Raw genomic sequence first — 14,861 nt, forward strand, 5'->3', positions numbered from 1 at the left:
AAACAGTGCCACTCTCCTAAGTGCACTCGGCATCTGAAATCAGGAACTATTTGAACTTTAGAACATTCAGAGCTTCCCAAATGTGTATGGAAAATACTGTAGCTCTATTCTTTTGTACTGATTTCTTCTCAGAGGATAAATTTAGTGACTGAAAACTGATGTCAATACTTTATAAATGAGGTCAGAAAATAAGATCAAATGTGAAAAGACTAATAATTTCCCAATTTAGCCAATTGCATTGATTTTTATACTTCTGAAATGTTTCCATCCTCTCAGGCATGCTAAATATTGTATAACCTGCTAAATATTTATTTCACAAATATTTATTGAACTCTTATTCTCTAAAAACCCTGCTCTAGGGGATTTATCACTGGCTGTGAAAAACCACCAGTTGAAAATTATTCATTCCTTAATGCAGCTAACCATAATTATTACAGATAAATATTTATTTCAAGAATGATCTTATAAATAAAGGAACCCATACAAACAAAGGTACCAAGAATACAGCATTTAACTGTAAGAAATACTGTGATTTAGCTCACATTATTACTATTTTGGTTTTTATTGAGAAAAGTGACTATTACAAAACAATTAAGGAATATTAGAGTAATTCCATCTACAAGATCAAAATATAACCAGTTTTATTTGTAAGCAACAGAAACCAATTTATTGGGAAGGAAAAACATCCAAGTGGTTTTAGAGAAATAAACCAGACACTTTTATCAGGAAACAACAATATTTATTTTAATTTGCTCTTTGGATAAGCGGACAGGGATATAGTTAAAGTATATGCACAAATGTGGTAACAAAATTACATTGATTTAAAAAATCCAACTTGTAAAATAGTGGCAATGAGGGATAAAGTGTTTTTGTATCTTGAGAGCTAGAAAGATGCAGCCACAAATTTAAGTCTGTTTAAATAGACGTTGACAACTGACTTAGTGCAGACATGTTTCCATTCCATAGACACATTTCTTTGCTGGTGTAAACATGTGGCCAAACATATTTTGCTGGCTCATAAATAGGGCATACAGCAAAGCCAGGAGGAATTAGATGCCTGCCTTTATCGCCTGCTTAAGGAGCGCAAGCTCATGTACACCTTGAAGCATAAAGCAAAACGAGAAATTGGGAAAATGGGACTTCTACCCTGTGAATGCTCAAGTTTGGAGAGTAGGTGAAAGAAGGATTACAAACTGGATTCACGAGAGCAGAAGAATATTTACCTTGACTAAAGCCACCTTCCCTTTAATAAGAACAAGCATCTGTGGATTTTTTTAATTAAAACAAAATTACTGACCTCAGCAATTATTCACTTTTTCAAAAGATATATAATGAGAAAACATCCCATGCCAAACACAGTTCTGGGTGCAAGAGCAAGACACTAAAATTTCCGCCCTCTCCCTTTAGTGAGGAAGAGACAGACAACATGTGAGCCAATAAATGAACACGAAGATTCAGAAAGTGAAAGGCGCCATGAAAGAATGAAACAGGAAATGGGATAGCGGCCAGGAAGGAAACTGTCCTTTAGGTGAGTGGTCCAGGAGAGCCTGGGGTGATGGAGCTGTGATGAATGACAGGGAAAGAGACAACCATTAGCAGAGCCGGGGATAGAAATTTCCAAGCAGAGAAAGTGCAAATGCAGAGATCTCAGTTCAGGAATGACCGTACTTCAGCGTGACTGCAGAGAGGTGCTGAGCGGTGAGATGATTGAAGAGCTGACTTTGGGAATTATCCACTTTTTTTCAAAAGATAGATAATGAGAAATTATCGCATGCCAAACATGGTCCTGGGTGCAAGAGCAAGACACTAAAACTGGGGCAGCCATGTTAAGCCTAATGGCCAAAGCTATGGTCTTATCCCCTGGTGAAGCCAGAACCCTAGTGGGACACAGCAGTCCTGCTGGTCGCACTCACTAACTTTTTTTGGGGGGGTGGGGTGGGTGGGGTGGACGGAGTCTCGTTCTGTTGGAGTCTCTCGCTCTGTCGCCCAGGCAGGAGTGCAGTGGCGCCGTCCTGGCTCACTGCAACCTCCGTCTCTGGGGTTCAAGCGATTCTCCTGCCTCTCAGCCTCCCGAGTAGCTGAGATTACGGGCGCCTGCCACCACGCCAGGCTAATTTTTTGTATTTTTAGTAGAGACGGAGTTTCACCATGTTGGCCAGGCTGGTCTCAAATTCCTGTCGTCGTGATCCGCCCGCCTCAGCCTCCCAAAGTGCTGGGATTACAGGCGTGAGCCACCATGCCCAGCCATATTTCATCCTTATAGCATCTCTATGATATAAACATAATAATGTCCATTTTATACTGAATAAAATGAGACACAGTGAAATTAATAACTCACCCAATCACACTAAGAAGGTCATGATATGAACCCTGATCTGTAAGAGCTGGACAGAAAAATGAAGGTATTAATATATAAGAATAAGTTTGTTTTTGTTGTTACAAATTCAATTCAATTATCCAAGCGTGCTCTGAGTATTGCCAACAAGTGTGCAAATTGGCAACAAGTGTGAAAACAGGAATCCACAGATTTCTATTAGCATAAAGGATATATGTGAAATTTTAATTCTGAGATGGAGTTGCTTCGTGTCTTAAGTTTTTTTCAAAATTAAAATCCTAAGTAAATAAATGACTGGGGACTCTGGGTTCTTATGTAGTTTTGAACTTGCAGCCACCTTGAAACAAAGCATGATCCCTAAGACAGAAACACGCATCAAGCCTGCTTCCCCTTGTTTGTCAACTCGGCTTAGACACCATATTCACAAGAAGCAAATTAGATATCAAATTCACAGGGCTTAGCCCAACTCCCAGTGACTCTCCCGTATATTAGCCGTCTCTAATTTAACTCTTCTGATGGTCGAGTGGACCTAAAATATAAATCAAAACAGCTCAACAATTACCCAACTCAGATAACTAGTTTGGCTGCTTTGTAAACTAAACTGACTGTTAAAACATCCTATAAAGTACTGTGACATTGAACAGCCAGCCCAATCAAAGTCCTAGTGAGGGCTTTCTTCGTTAAAATAAAGACTGCAGCATAGGGACTCCCTGTGCCTTTCATATTCCTGGAGTTAAAGCTACTTTCATTGTTGGTTTCTACCTCATGCTTGCTTAAAAGGCATGGGTCATTACCGTCCTTACCTGAGAGAATCAGGGGTATTGAGCACAGCTTGTGTCCTTCTTAAAAAGGTTCTCTAGGCTGGGCGCGGTGGCTCACACCTGTGATCACAGCACTTTGGGAGGCCCAGGCGGGCTGATCACAAGGTCAGAAGTTCAAGACCAGCCTGGTCAATACGGTGAAACCTTGTCTCTACTAAAAATATAAAAATTAGCTGGGCATGGTGGCGGGTGCCTGAAGTCCCAGCTACTCGGGAGGCTGAGGCAGGAAAATTGCTTGAACACGGGAGGCAGAGGTTGCAGTGAGTCAAGATCATACCACTGCACTCCAGCCTGGGTGACAGAGTGAGACTCCATCTTAAAAAAAAAAAAAAAGGTTCTCTAGACGAGGAGTCCCCAACCTTTTTGACACCAGGGACCAGTTTCATGGAAGACAATCTTTCCATGAACTAGGATTAGAGAGGTAATGGTTTCAGGATGATTCAAGTGCATTACATTTATTGTGCACTTTCTTTCTATTATTATTACATTATAATATATAATGAAATAATTATACAACTCACCATAATGTAGAATCTGGGAGCCCTGAGCTTGTTTTCCTGCAAGGAGACAGTCCCATCTGGGGGTGATGGGAGACAGTGACAGACCATCAGGCATTAGGTTCTCATAAGGTGTGTGCAACCTAAATCCCTCACTTGTGCAGTTCACAATAGGGTTTGTGCTTCTGTGAGAATCTAATGCCACCGCTGATCTGACAGAAGGCAGAGCTCAGGAGGTAATGCTTGTTCACCTGCCAGTCACCTCTTGCTGTGCGGCGGGTTCCTAACGGGCCACGGACCAGTACCAGTCGGTGGCCAGTGGGTTGAGGACCTCTGCTGTAGACATTTCATAAAGGTGATGATCACGTTAGGGAAGGGTTTGTTACAAAGCTCTGTTTATTTCTGTTTCGTGATAAAACATGCCTTATATTTGCATAAAGCATTTCATCCTAAAGGGAGCTTTCAAATTCATTTTCTTTCATAATCTTCACTACATCTCCACGAAGTAGGTAGGAGCTAATGTCCCTATGGTACAGATCAGAGAAGCTACACAGTGGAGCCAAGATCTCCTCACCTTATTTTTGTTTATTCTCTCCTTTTCTTCTTCTTCTCTCCCTTACCCCCAGCCCACCCAAATTGTAAGGACTTGAATGTAAATCATTCTTGTTCCTACCAACCTCTTACTAGGTTATGGAACCAGCCCAGTAGTTCAGCTGCAGGGACCCAGTCACTAGTTCTCAAGCTGAGCCTGGTAGAACGATACCCCAACAGTCCTCTGATTCATCTCCACTTCTGAATCATATATTGTGAGCTATTATATATTGAGTTTCCATGTGTGAAAAAAACTAGAAGTCCCAAAATTATATTAAGCCCAAGAAATTTCACTCAAACAGTTTTATGAAAATCTTGTTAGTGACACACGAATGATTGTGTTGGTTTTTGTTTGTTTGAACTATTGCATATGAATTAGCGCATGAAGGCAATTTTTATACAGCTGAAGGTTCTGTGATTGTGCTTGTGTTTGAACTTAAGGGTTTTTTTTTTAATGGAAAAGGAAAAACTTTACATTGAGTAATGCATTATTGGACAGAGAGCATGAGCCAGGAGAAATCGGCAAGCAAAAGGGCTTTCTCTAGGGAAGAACAGAGATTTCCTCCACATCTGAAATATTCCTTCCCCTGGGGCAAGCCTTTGATCTTTCCCCTGTTTGTACCTCAGGAACAAGGAGGGAGTGCCATAGAATGGCACGGGGGTGGGGGGAGCAAAATTTAAAAAGAGGGAAAAACCAAAATCCAGTACTAATGACACATATGATAAGTTTCGTATATATTCATTTGACCATTTCTGAACCTCTACTGTAAAAGTCTCCTGTCATAGAAAGGGAAGGTTCTCTACGGATAGTATAAAATAATGGTACTTAATGAAAAACTTAAAAAGAAATCACAATAGGAACTCTGGTGTGTTGAATGAATACTCTTCTTCACTCACTGTATGTAAATAAAAAGTCCATATGTCCCAAATTGTCTCAGACAGTCCCCATTATGTCTGTTGTCCCAGTATTATTATTAACAGCACCGCTTTCACTCTCCACGGTGTCCTTGACTTGAATGATAAATTATATGGTCACCCTAGGTATAAATAATGGCTATTCACATGATCAATTTACACTCTAATGTATATGACACCTAATAATTTTTCAAAACACCCACCCAGCTGAAGAAAGTAACGGGTAATGTTATTTACCAGTGACTTTCCTATTTAAATCTCCCTGCCTACTTGTTATATTGAAAAACATCTGGAATCAGAATCAGGAATCCAAAAACAACTTAGACATTGCCAAGTATGCTAGATAATCCCAGTTCACAAATGCCCAGCTCTAAACGCCAGCATGCTTTCATCTCAAAATAAGCCACACTTGAAACTTGATCCCAGGTGGTTGACCCCTTCTGCTTTTCAGCAATTTTGCTGGATATGTCATTGAATGAAACCACTGAAAATGGGTGCCACCCCAGAAGTTGTATTTTGGTTCCATTTGCTGCTGCTAGAGGGTTGTAATTTGAGGCTTGTTTTCTTTACCTGCCAATCTTAGCAGTCCCACAACAACTTCAGCTAAATTGTTCTAAGTTGTTAAGTTGAAAATGCTCTGCTAACATTTTCTTTTGGTTTTGACTCACATCTATGATCAATTTCTTGAGCCCTGTTTCTGGGTTGGCCATCCATACCGCAGGACACATGATATTCACGTCAAGTAGTACCAATAATTTATTTACATTTAATTGCACTAAATGTAACCCCACCCCTTTCTCTCCCACTCAAATGAGCATACCAGAATGCAAGGAAGTGATGGGTATGAAATTACCATAAAACTCATAATGAATCCACTCAAACTTACAGAAAGTCAAAGTCATTCACATATTTTACTAATTCAGTTATAAACTACTTGCAATACTTTCCAGTTGATTCCCACATTGGATTTATGAGATCTTTGTGCTGTTCCACTTAACATGTGAGAGGATGTGTTCCAAAGAGAACAAAGTGTGATATAAAAAGTGCCACCTACTGACACCCGACATATAAAAAGGTACCTCTTAGATTGACAGCTACTGGAAGAAAGGAACTTACCCTTTGATTAAATCACTCAGCCCTTCAAAGGATACTCCAGGCTTGCTTTTGCAAGATTACCTATTCCTAAAGGTATTCTTTAAAGATCAGTTGGGCACAAATGTGTACACTTGTATTGTCTACAGGGTAGAGACAAACATTTCTACTAGAATTTAAAATATTACCCCAAACTTTTAAAATCTAGCCAAAGATCTAAATGCAATTCATTTATTATTGTGCCCTGTACTATGATATATGTTTGGAAAGATATATAATTGATCAAGACATACTCTCTCTGCTCAAGGAGAAAATAACACCACCTACCAAAAAGTAATAACAAAAGAACACTAGTAATAAGAAATGCCTAGGAACTGTTCTAAGCCCTTGCCATGTATTAATTCATCTTATTCTAAAAATAAAACATTCTAAAAAAAAAAGTAGGTACTATTGTTGTCCTAATTAGACAGATAAGGAAATTGAAGCACAGATAAGTTAAATGACTACCTCAAGGTCCCACACAGCTAGAAATTAGCAGATAGAAAAATGCTGACATCGCCAAAGCTGAAAAATACACTGTGGTTACCTGAAGAGGTGCACAATGTTTGGAATGAATAGAGACAAGTATTCCCTGCTCTGCAGTAGCATAAAGGAAGGAGAGAGGTTACCTTTTGGAAATAATGATCTAGTGTGGGCTCCAGTGCAAACAAAGTGCATGAAAAATAGTCAATGATTGTCTCATTTTTTTACATGCTGTTACTCTGTCAAGATTTTTTAAATTGTGTTTCCTCTATGTACCCTGGGGTCTGGGGAGAATGCATAGCTCTGACAGGATATACATAAAACCATAGGTACATGCACATAAATATACACGGGTTAGAATAATTGATCAAATGGAGACCTGGTTCCCATCCCCACTCCATACTCCAAAGGAACAAACTCGGCAAAATATTGAGTAGCAAAGTTCTTGTTCAATCTTAAGGTCCTAATAATATTAAGACAAACCACAGTGGCTTTGTGCTGACTGTTTATGAGATCATCTAACCTCTTGACTGAATTATAGCTTATAATCATACTCTCTTTGCTTATTACCCTGTATACAACACTCCATTATCTGCAGAACTGTCAGAAAATACCTTCCCCGCTGCTGAATTACCCTAATCACAGTTTTTTTTCTTACCCAGCCCTGCTCTGGGCTGTGAGGCTCTGGGAAGGAGCAGAGGGGAGTGGAGAGTTCTGATGTTCCAGTGACAATGAGAAGGTGCTTGACATTTCCTCCACGCTCTCAGCCAGCATGGTTGCCATTCACTCTCGACTTTGCCCTAAGCCTTTATTAACCCAGTATGGAATATGGCAATTTCCTAAGCCATGGTCATTAAAGTAAATACCATTTCTCCCCATAAGGCTCCCTTTAGCTGCTGTGTTCTTCGTGCTTGTTTAGCTCATGATATTTCCTGCCAAATATTTTAGAGACAGTGTTCAGAAATTACCGAGCAGCTAGACTGTGAAATGTGATGTTCCCATCCATCGGAAAAAGGAGTCAGACCGCAGGGATGTTGTGTTTTGTATTTGCTTTACATTCATTATACATTTCTTACTGAGCCTACTTTCCCACAAATATTGAAAACTGAGCTGACTAATGACTCTCTATTAACACCAACTCATGCTGGTGATTATGCATCTTTAGGAAGTACTTAATAAATACTATTAAAAGATTTTGCTTTACAGTGATGGCAATCATACCAGATGTGATATTGTGTTGTTAGACAAAGGCAATCTTGAAAAGCTTTCAAGGTAACATTTAAAAAGTAATCCTTTATTAGGTTGCCTAGCAAGATGCCCCATAAGCACTTAAAACCTGTAAGACGGTTGAGCTCAGATAAAGAACGCATTACCAGATGGAGACAGTAATTACCCTGTCCCCGAACTCTAATTGTATTTACCCTGCCTTTTGCCTACGAAGTTGACAATACAATATCTGGCTTTTCAACTGGAGCACACCATTTCATATTTCCTGCTGGTACACATATATTAATGAATGGGTCCTTTTATTAACAAAAGTGTAAGACAAGAATATTTCAGTCATGCTGTTACACCTACTGCCTGATATAGATCATAAAGGACAAGAATAAAATTTAATTTGCAATAACTCTTTGGAGCTACAGTAATAGTTGCCCAGGAGTTCTTTGTCAGAGCATCTTGGCTTTTCATTAAGTTCTCAGCCACTAAATTTTTTTCAATTCTGGCAGAAGCAGCCAGGGAACACTTTGGGAGCTCTATAAAAGGCACTCTCCTAATCTTCAAATCATTGGAAAGACTCTTTAGCATCTGTTAAAATATTTTTCCCTTCTAATCTGCCTGAAACTAATAGGGAGAAAATTCTGAGATGTTTCTTAATTAAGCAGTAAGAAATGGTGACGGATGGTCTGCACTGACTTAATCACAGTTGTAAAGCATGGAAAAGGGAAAAGAGTTAAGTACCCCGAAATCCTCAGGCATCTGACTTCCCCATGAATGTGCCTTATTGCTATTAGTAAGAAGTATTTCCTCAGTTTGAATTAGGGAGATCTAAATGATGTGAAAAAAACTCAAACTCAAGAAAGAGTGAAGGCTGTGAGTGATGCAGGAAAAAAAAAAAAAAAAAAACAGAACACCCAGCAAAGCAAATTTCTCCCTTTGGCAAGAGGGGAGGAAAGAGTGATGAAGGCGCCAGTGCTAGGGCAAAGGGCTCTTGCTTCTGTGCAGTTATTACTTAGCCTAGTAGCTTCTGATTGTGGCCTGCAGCACTGTCTCCTTGACCAAGCAGGTAATGTAATTGCAGCAACTGCAAAGTATGAGGCAACAAGGTAGGTGCTGGCTGCGACTAAGCAGCATGAGCTAGCACCACCTAAAGGGATTCCTGTGCAATTCCAAGGCATTCATTCAGCACACAGCTGGTAAAGAAAACAGGTCTGAGAGCAAAAATCTCCTTCCCCAAAACCAGTTTGTAACCCCTTTCTTAAAATCACCATGAACGTGAGAACCTAAACCCTTAACCTACTTGCTAATCCCCATTTTCAAACTAGGACTTAGAGTCCCTACAAACTACTTACTAGCAAATCCTGAGGGCTTACCAGATAAGCATCTCAGGTAAACATTCTATCCATTCAGACCATTGACCCAGGAGATTTTTCCTGCTGTGTTTATTAAAACCCAAGACAAAAAGTAAGAATTAATTCTGGAATAGTCTTTTACACTGTTGTATACACTTCTCACATCTGTGAAAAATGTATCCATGTCTTAGTTTGCATAATTGTATTGAATGATCTGTTAAGAACTGTTATAACAGCAAAAACAACAAAAAAATGCTCATTTGTTCTGCCATAATAATTGTCCATTTTATCTGAAGATGATCAGAATATGCCACCCCAAAATATGCCACTTTCACATAACAATTATTTTGAGCTGAAGACAATTGAGAAATATGAGACATAAGAGGAATTCTCCCTCCTCCCCATTTTTGCCTAAAAGTAGGGCATAAATTTCCCATTGTAAAGTTGACACAAATTTTTATTTGTGAAGGTGTTCACATCTTCCTTACTAGAAAGAGGAGAGAGCTGTTATTTGCATAACAATCTTAACAAACAACTCTTATCTACTATACATTTTTAGTCACCTTCCCACAATTTACCTCCCCTAGGAGCCCCAATCCCCCTTTCCTTTATCTAGGTCTCCAGAATTTATCACCCTCTGTTAGGATGGTGTATAAGCTCTCAATTCTAACCAGCCCTCTGAGTTACTCATCACTGAGTTCTCCCTCATGTCCTACATATTCCATGTGTAAATAGGCTCTGGTTTTTTTTCTTCTTTTAACCTGTCTTTCATCAGTTTAATTCATAGGCCTGGCACTAAACCTAAGATGATAGAGGAAAAGTTTGTAGCCCCTTACTTATTCTTATAAGAATTATATGAAATAAGTTTGCCATACTACCAACTCACTTCATGTTATTTATCATTGCATTTTCCTCCACAAAGAGGCCAAAATCTGGTGGTTTGAAAGACCTCATTAAGTATAAGAATTAAATATAGTACAGGTGTTTTTGTAATTCATTACTTGTAGATTTCATACTTGCTGATTCACCTACTCATTAAAACTGATTTTCATAGTGATTTGCAGACATGCATATTCACAGAGCAGTGACAAATTTAAGTCGTTTGATGCCCACATTCTAGCTGAGGTTCAACAAGGTGATGCTCTGCCTTCTCATTTCAACTCTCATACCAAAACTAGTGTTCTTTTCACAGTCTGTTTAGTGCCACCTTTTTCTCAGTTTTGTGCTTTCTGTTGATTTTGCTGTTTACAATGTCCCCCACCAAATGTGGTGCTGAAATGCTGTGTAGTGTTCCTAAAGCTGAGGAGTCCTTGAGGTGTCTTACAGAGAAAATGCATGTGTTAGATAGGCTTCGTTCAGGCACGTTACAGTGTTTGTGGTGGCAAGTCCAAAGTAAATGAATCAACAGTATAAATTACATATATTAAATAAGATGTCTTTAAACAGAAACACAATTAAATAGTTATATGTTTATCAGTTGATTAAAATGTTATGACCAGAGGCTTGTAGGAACCCTGTATTTCCCCCTAGGGGCAATGACTCAGTCTTCACTACAATTATAGAGCATAACTTCCATAAATAATGAGAATCAACTGTCATCAAAATTGTTTGTTTCATGTGCTTCCCTACTCAGTTGACTCTAACCAAAACTGATAACAGTTGCAATGGTCTTGATGTTAAGTCACATCCATTTTAACGGAGATGTCTTCTCTGGTTTTCTCTTTAGCATCTTATAGCTTTTTTTAACAAGTCTTTTGATCTCAACCACAACTAGACCTTTCTAACACAATGTTTCCCTCTATATATGTGGCTTTCTGATGTCAATGGATGATTTGACCAGCTTTGGCCCTGCTCATAACCCTGAGGACTGAGAAAATTAATATCTTGGTGTGCCTTTAACTCTGTTCTAAGGAGTGAGAGGTAGTGACATGAGCTATATCCAAAGGAATACTTGGAAGCCTTCTTCTAGACTTTCGATGGCCTGGGAATTCCACTGATATCACATATGCCTTTGTAGAATAGAGGGAATTTAACTCCAATCTCAGTCAGCACCCCCAGCAGGCATAGCTACATAATTTACCAGGCCCACTGAAAATGAAAACATGGGATGCCTTATGTAGGAAAAAAGTACAGTTATAGGTGCTAAAATATAAACCTTTTTCCTTTCTCCTATGGTCTCTCTTCCTTAATTTGCCATGGCACTTTTTTTTTAACTTGCTATTTAATGCTGTTCTAAGAAAATTAAAATATTAGCACACACTTTATTGTTCATTTTTTAATCGAGCACTGCCAGTTTTAAATGAAAATATACGTGCATTTAACAGAAATCCCTGAAATTACACTATCCGTATTTCATAGTTTGTACATGCATATGTATTTTGTTCTTATGAAAGCAGTGAAAACACTGCACAAAACTAAAGAGTTTTTATTTCATTTCTTGATACTCACAGATTCTACCAACATGCTCTATCTTTAGCCTACTGATTAGGAAGGAAGAAGTGAAAGGAAAAATAACTATGGGTTTTTCTATGTTTTTCTTTTCTTTTTATGTCATTTTCAGGGTAAGTGGTTGACTAATACGGAAGTAATACAAGTGAGGAAATATATAAGTTTCCTCAGTCATTTGTCTTACTTAGAATTGCCTTCTTACTGCATTTGAAGCAAATTCTCATTCAAATGGAAACATGGTCCCTCTGTGTGTCAGCACCCCTGCTTAGTCATAGCTGTGACGTGTTTACTAATACTAACTTTGAGTCTCACTGAACTCCCACACATCATAGGTTCCCTGGAGTTTTGTACTCATGGGACACTACAAATGCTACAAGTGAAAGAGGTGACAAGGAACAGCAGACATGTATATTTTGCACCTATCTTCTGCTCACATACATGTTGCACTGTCCCATCGTATTTTATATACAAAGTACAAGTTCAAAGGTAAAATTATCAAGAATTTCAAGATAATGACAATGGAGCATTGAAGCAAGCCCAGGGACCTTCTGAGCATGAGACCCTGTGAAACTGTACAAGTAACACACCAATGAAGCTGGCCCTGGTACCCAGCTAAGGCTGGGCCATGCATCTGGAACCCATGTGTGGCTTCTAGAATTATTTATGGAAAACACTCACTAACCTAGAAAGGGTAATCTTGAAACAAGGAACTACTTCCAGGAGAATAATAAGCCCTTGCAATAGTGAATGTGGTCATTCAGCCTGGATTGGTCCCAGTTATCAAAAAGGAAGCTCTGGACCTAGAACTAGCTGAGCAAATTGCAGGAAGTCACTTAAAAAGGCACTGAGATGATCTCATGTTAAAAAAAAAAGAAAGAAAGCTGAAATCTGGATCTGAGTGAGATGCCACACAGATCAGCTCAGCTCTGAAAAATACATACATCTTTAGAAAGAGATGAACATCAGCAGGTGTTTCAAAATCAATGGTGCCTGTAGGGAATGATTTGAAGAAAAGAGAGGATTTCCAGCATATAAAGTGAAAAACTGCTCAAAGCAGAAAGACTGAAGTTGGGTCAGGGTGATAAACATAACAAGAGAAGGAGGAAGGAAAAGAGCCTGTTTTAGAAGCAGCCACACATGTACATTTGACAATGAGGGAGGACAGGGGATTTCGTGTGAGGTGCTGTTATTTGAACTCTGTAGGTAAGAATGAGAGTTTAAACTTGAGAAAATGAGAGGAAGCAATTTCCAGAAACTGCGAGTGCAGGTAGTGAGAGGAGAAAAACCAAATGGAGGATAATGATGGTGGAAGGCTCTGAAAGGTAGATGGAAGGAAGAGTAAGAAAGCAGAGGCCAGACATGGTTATTAATTGATGGTTTGGCTTTGCAGATTTGATTGTCCTTCCAAAATCATTTGTGCTTTTTAAATTTGAAATAGATTGCTATACACGGTTGTGTCTTGTGGCAAACAGACTCTAAGGTAGTCCCTATGGTTCCTGCCTCCAGTTTCATGCCCCTGTGTGGTCCCTTCCACTTGAGTGTGCATAGCACCTGTCACTTACTTCTAACTGTATTAGTCCATTCTCACACTGCTATGAAGAAGTACTTGAGACTGGGTAATTTATAAAGAAAAGAAGTTTAATTGACTCACAGTTCCACATGGCTGGGGAGCCCTCAGTTCTGCATGGCTGGGAAACTTATAATCATGGTGGAAGGCACCTCTTCACATGGTGGCAGGAGAGAGAATGAGTACAAGCAGAGGAATGTCAGATGCTTATAAAACCATCAGATCAACAAAATTGATAGACCGCCAGCAAGATTAATAAAGAAAAAAAGAGAGAAGAATCAAATACATGTAATAAAAAATGATAAAGGGGATATCACCACTGATCCCACAGAAATACAAACTACCATCAGAGAATACTACAAACACCTCTACACAAATAAGCTAGAAAATCTAGAAGAAATGGATAAATTCCTCAACACATACAACCTCCCAAGACTAAACCAGGAAGAAGTTGAATCTCTGAATAGACCAATAACAGGAGCTGAAATTGTGGCAATAATCAATAGCTTACCAACCAAAAAAAGTCCACGACCAGATGGATTCACAGCCGAATTCTACCAGAGGTACAAGGAGGAACTGGTACCATTCCTTCTGAAACTATTCCAATCAATAGAAAAAGAGGGAATCCTCCCTAACTCATTTTATGAGGCCAGCATCATCCTGATACCAAAGTCGGGCAGAGACACAACAAAAAAAGAGAATTTTAGACCAGTATCCTTGATGAACATTGATGTAAAAATCCTCAATAAAATACTGGCAAACTGAATCCAGCAGCACATCAAAAAGCTTATCCACCATGATCAAGTGGGCTTCATCCCTGGGATGCAAGGCTGGTTCAATATACGCAAATCAATAAATGTAATCCAGCATATAAACAGAACCAAAGACAAAAACCACATGATTATCTCAATAGATGCAGAAAAGGCCTTTGACAAAATTCAACAACCCTTCATGCTAAAAACTCTCAATAAATTAGGTATTGATGGGACGTATCTCAAAATAATAAGAGCTATCTATGACAAACCCACAGCCAATATCATACTGAATGGGCAAAAACTGGAAGCATTCCCTTTGAAAACTGGCACAAGACAGGGATGCCCTCTCTCACCACTTCTATTCAACATAGTGTTGGAAGTTCTGGCCAGGGCAATTAGGCAGGAGAAGGAAATCAAGGGTATTCAATTAGGAAAAGAGGAAGTCAAATTGTCCGTGTTTGCAGATGACATGATTGTATATCTAGAAAACCCCATCGTCTCAGCCCAAAATCTCCTTAAGCTGATAAGCAACTTCAGCAAAGTCTCAGGATACAAAATCAATGTACAAAAATCACAAGCATTCTTATACACCAATAACAGACAAACAGAGAGCCAAATCATGAGTGAACTCCCATTCACAATTGCTTCAAAGAGAATAAAATACCTAGGAATCCAACTTACAAGGGATCTGAAGGACCTCTTCAAGGAGAACTACAAACCACTGCTCAATGAAATAAAAGAGGATACA

Source organism: Pongo abelii, chromosome 14 (assembly GCF_028885655.2).
Source record: "Pongo abelii isolate AG06213 chromosome 14, NHGRI_mPonAbe1-v2.0_pri, whole genome shotgun sequence".
NCBI classification, from domain to species: domain Eukaryota; kingdom Metazoa; phylum Chordata; class Mammalia; order Primates; family Hominidae; genus Pongo; species Pongo abelii.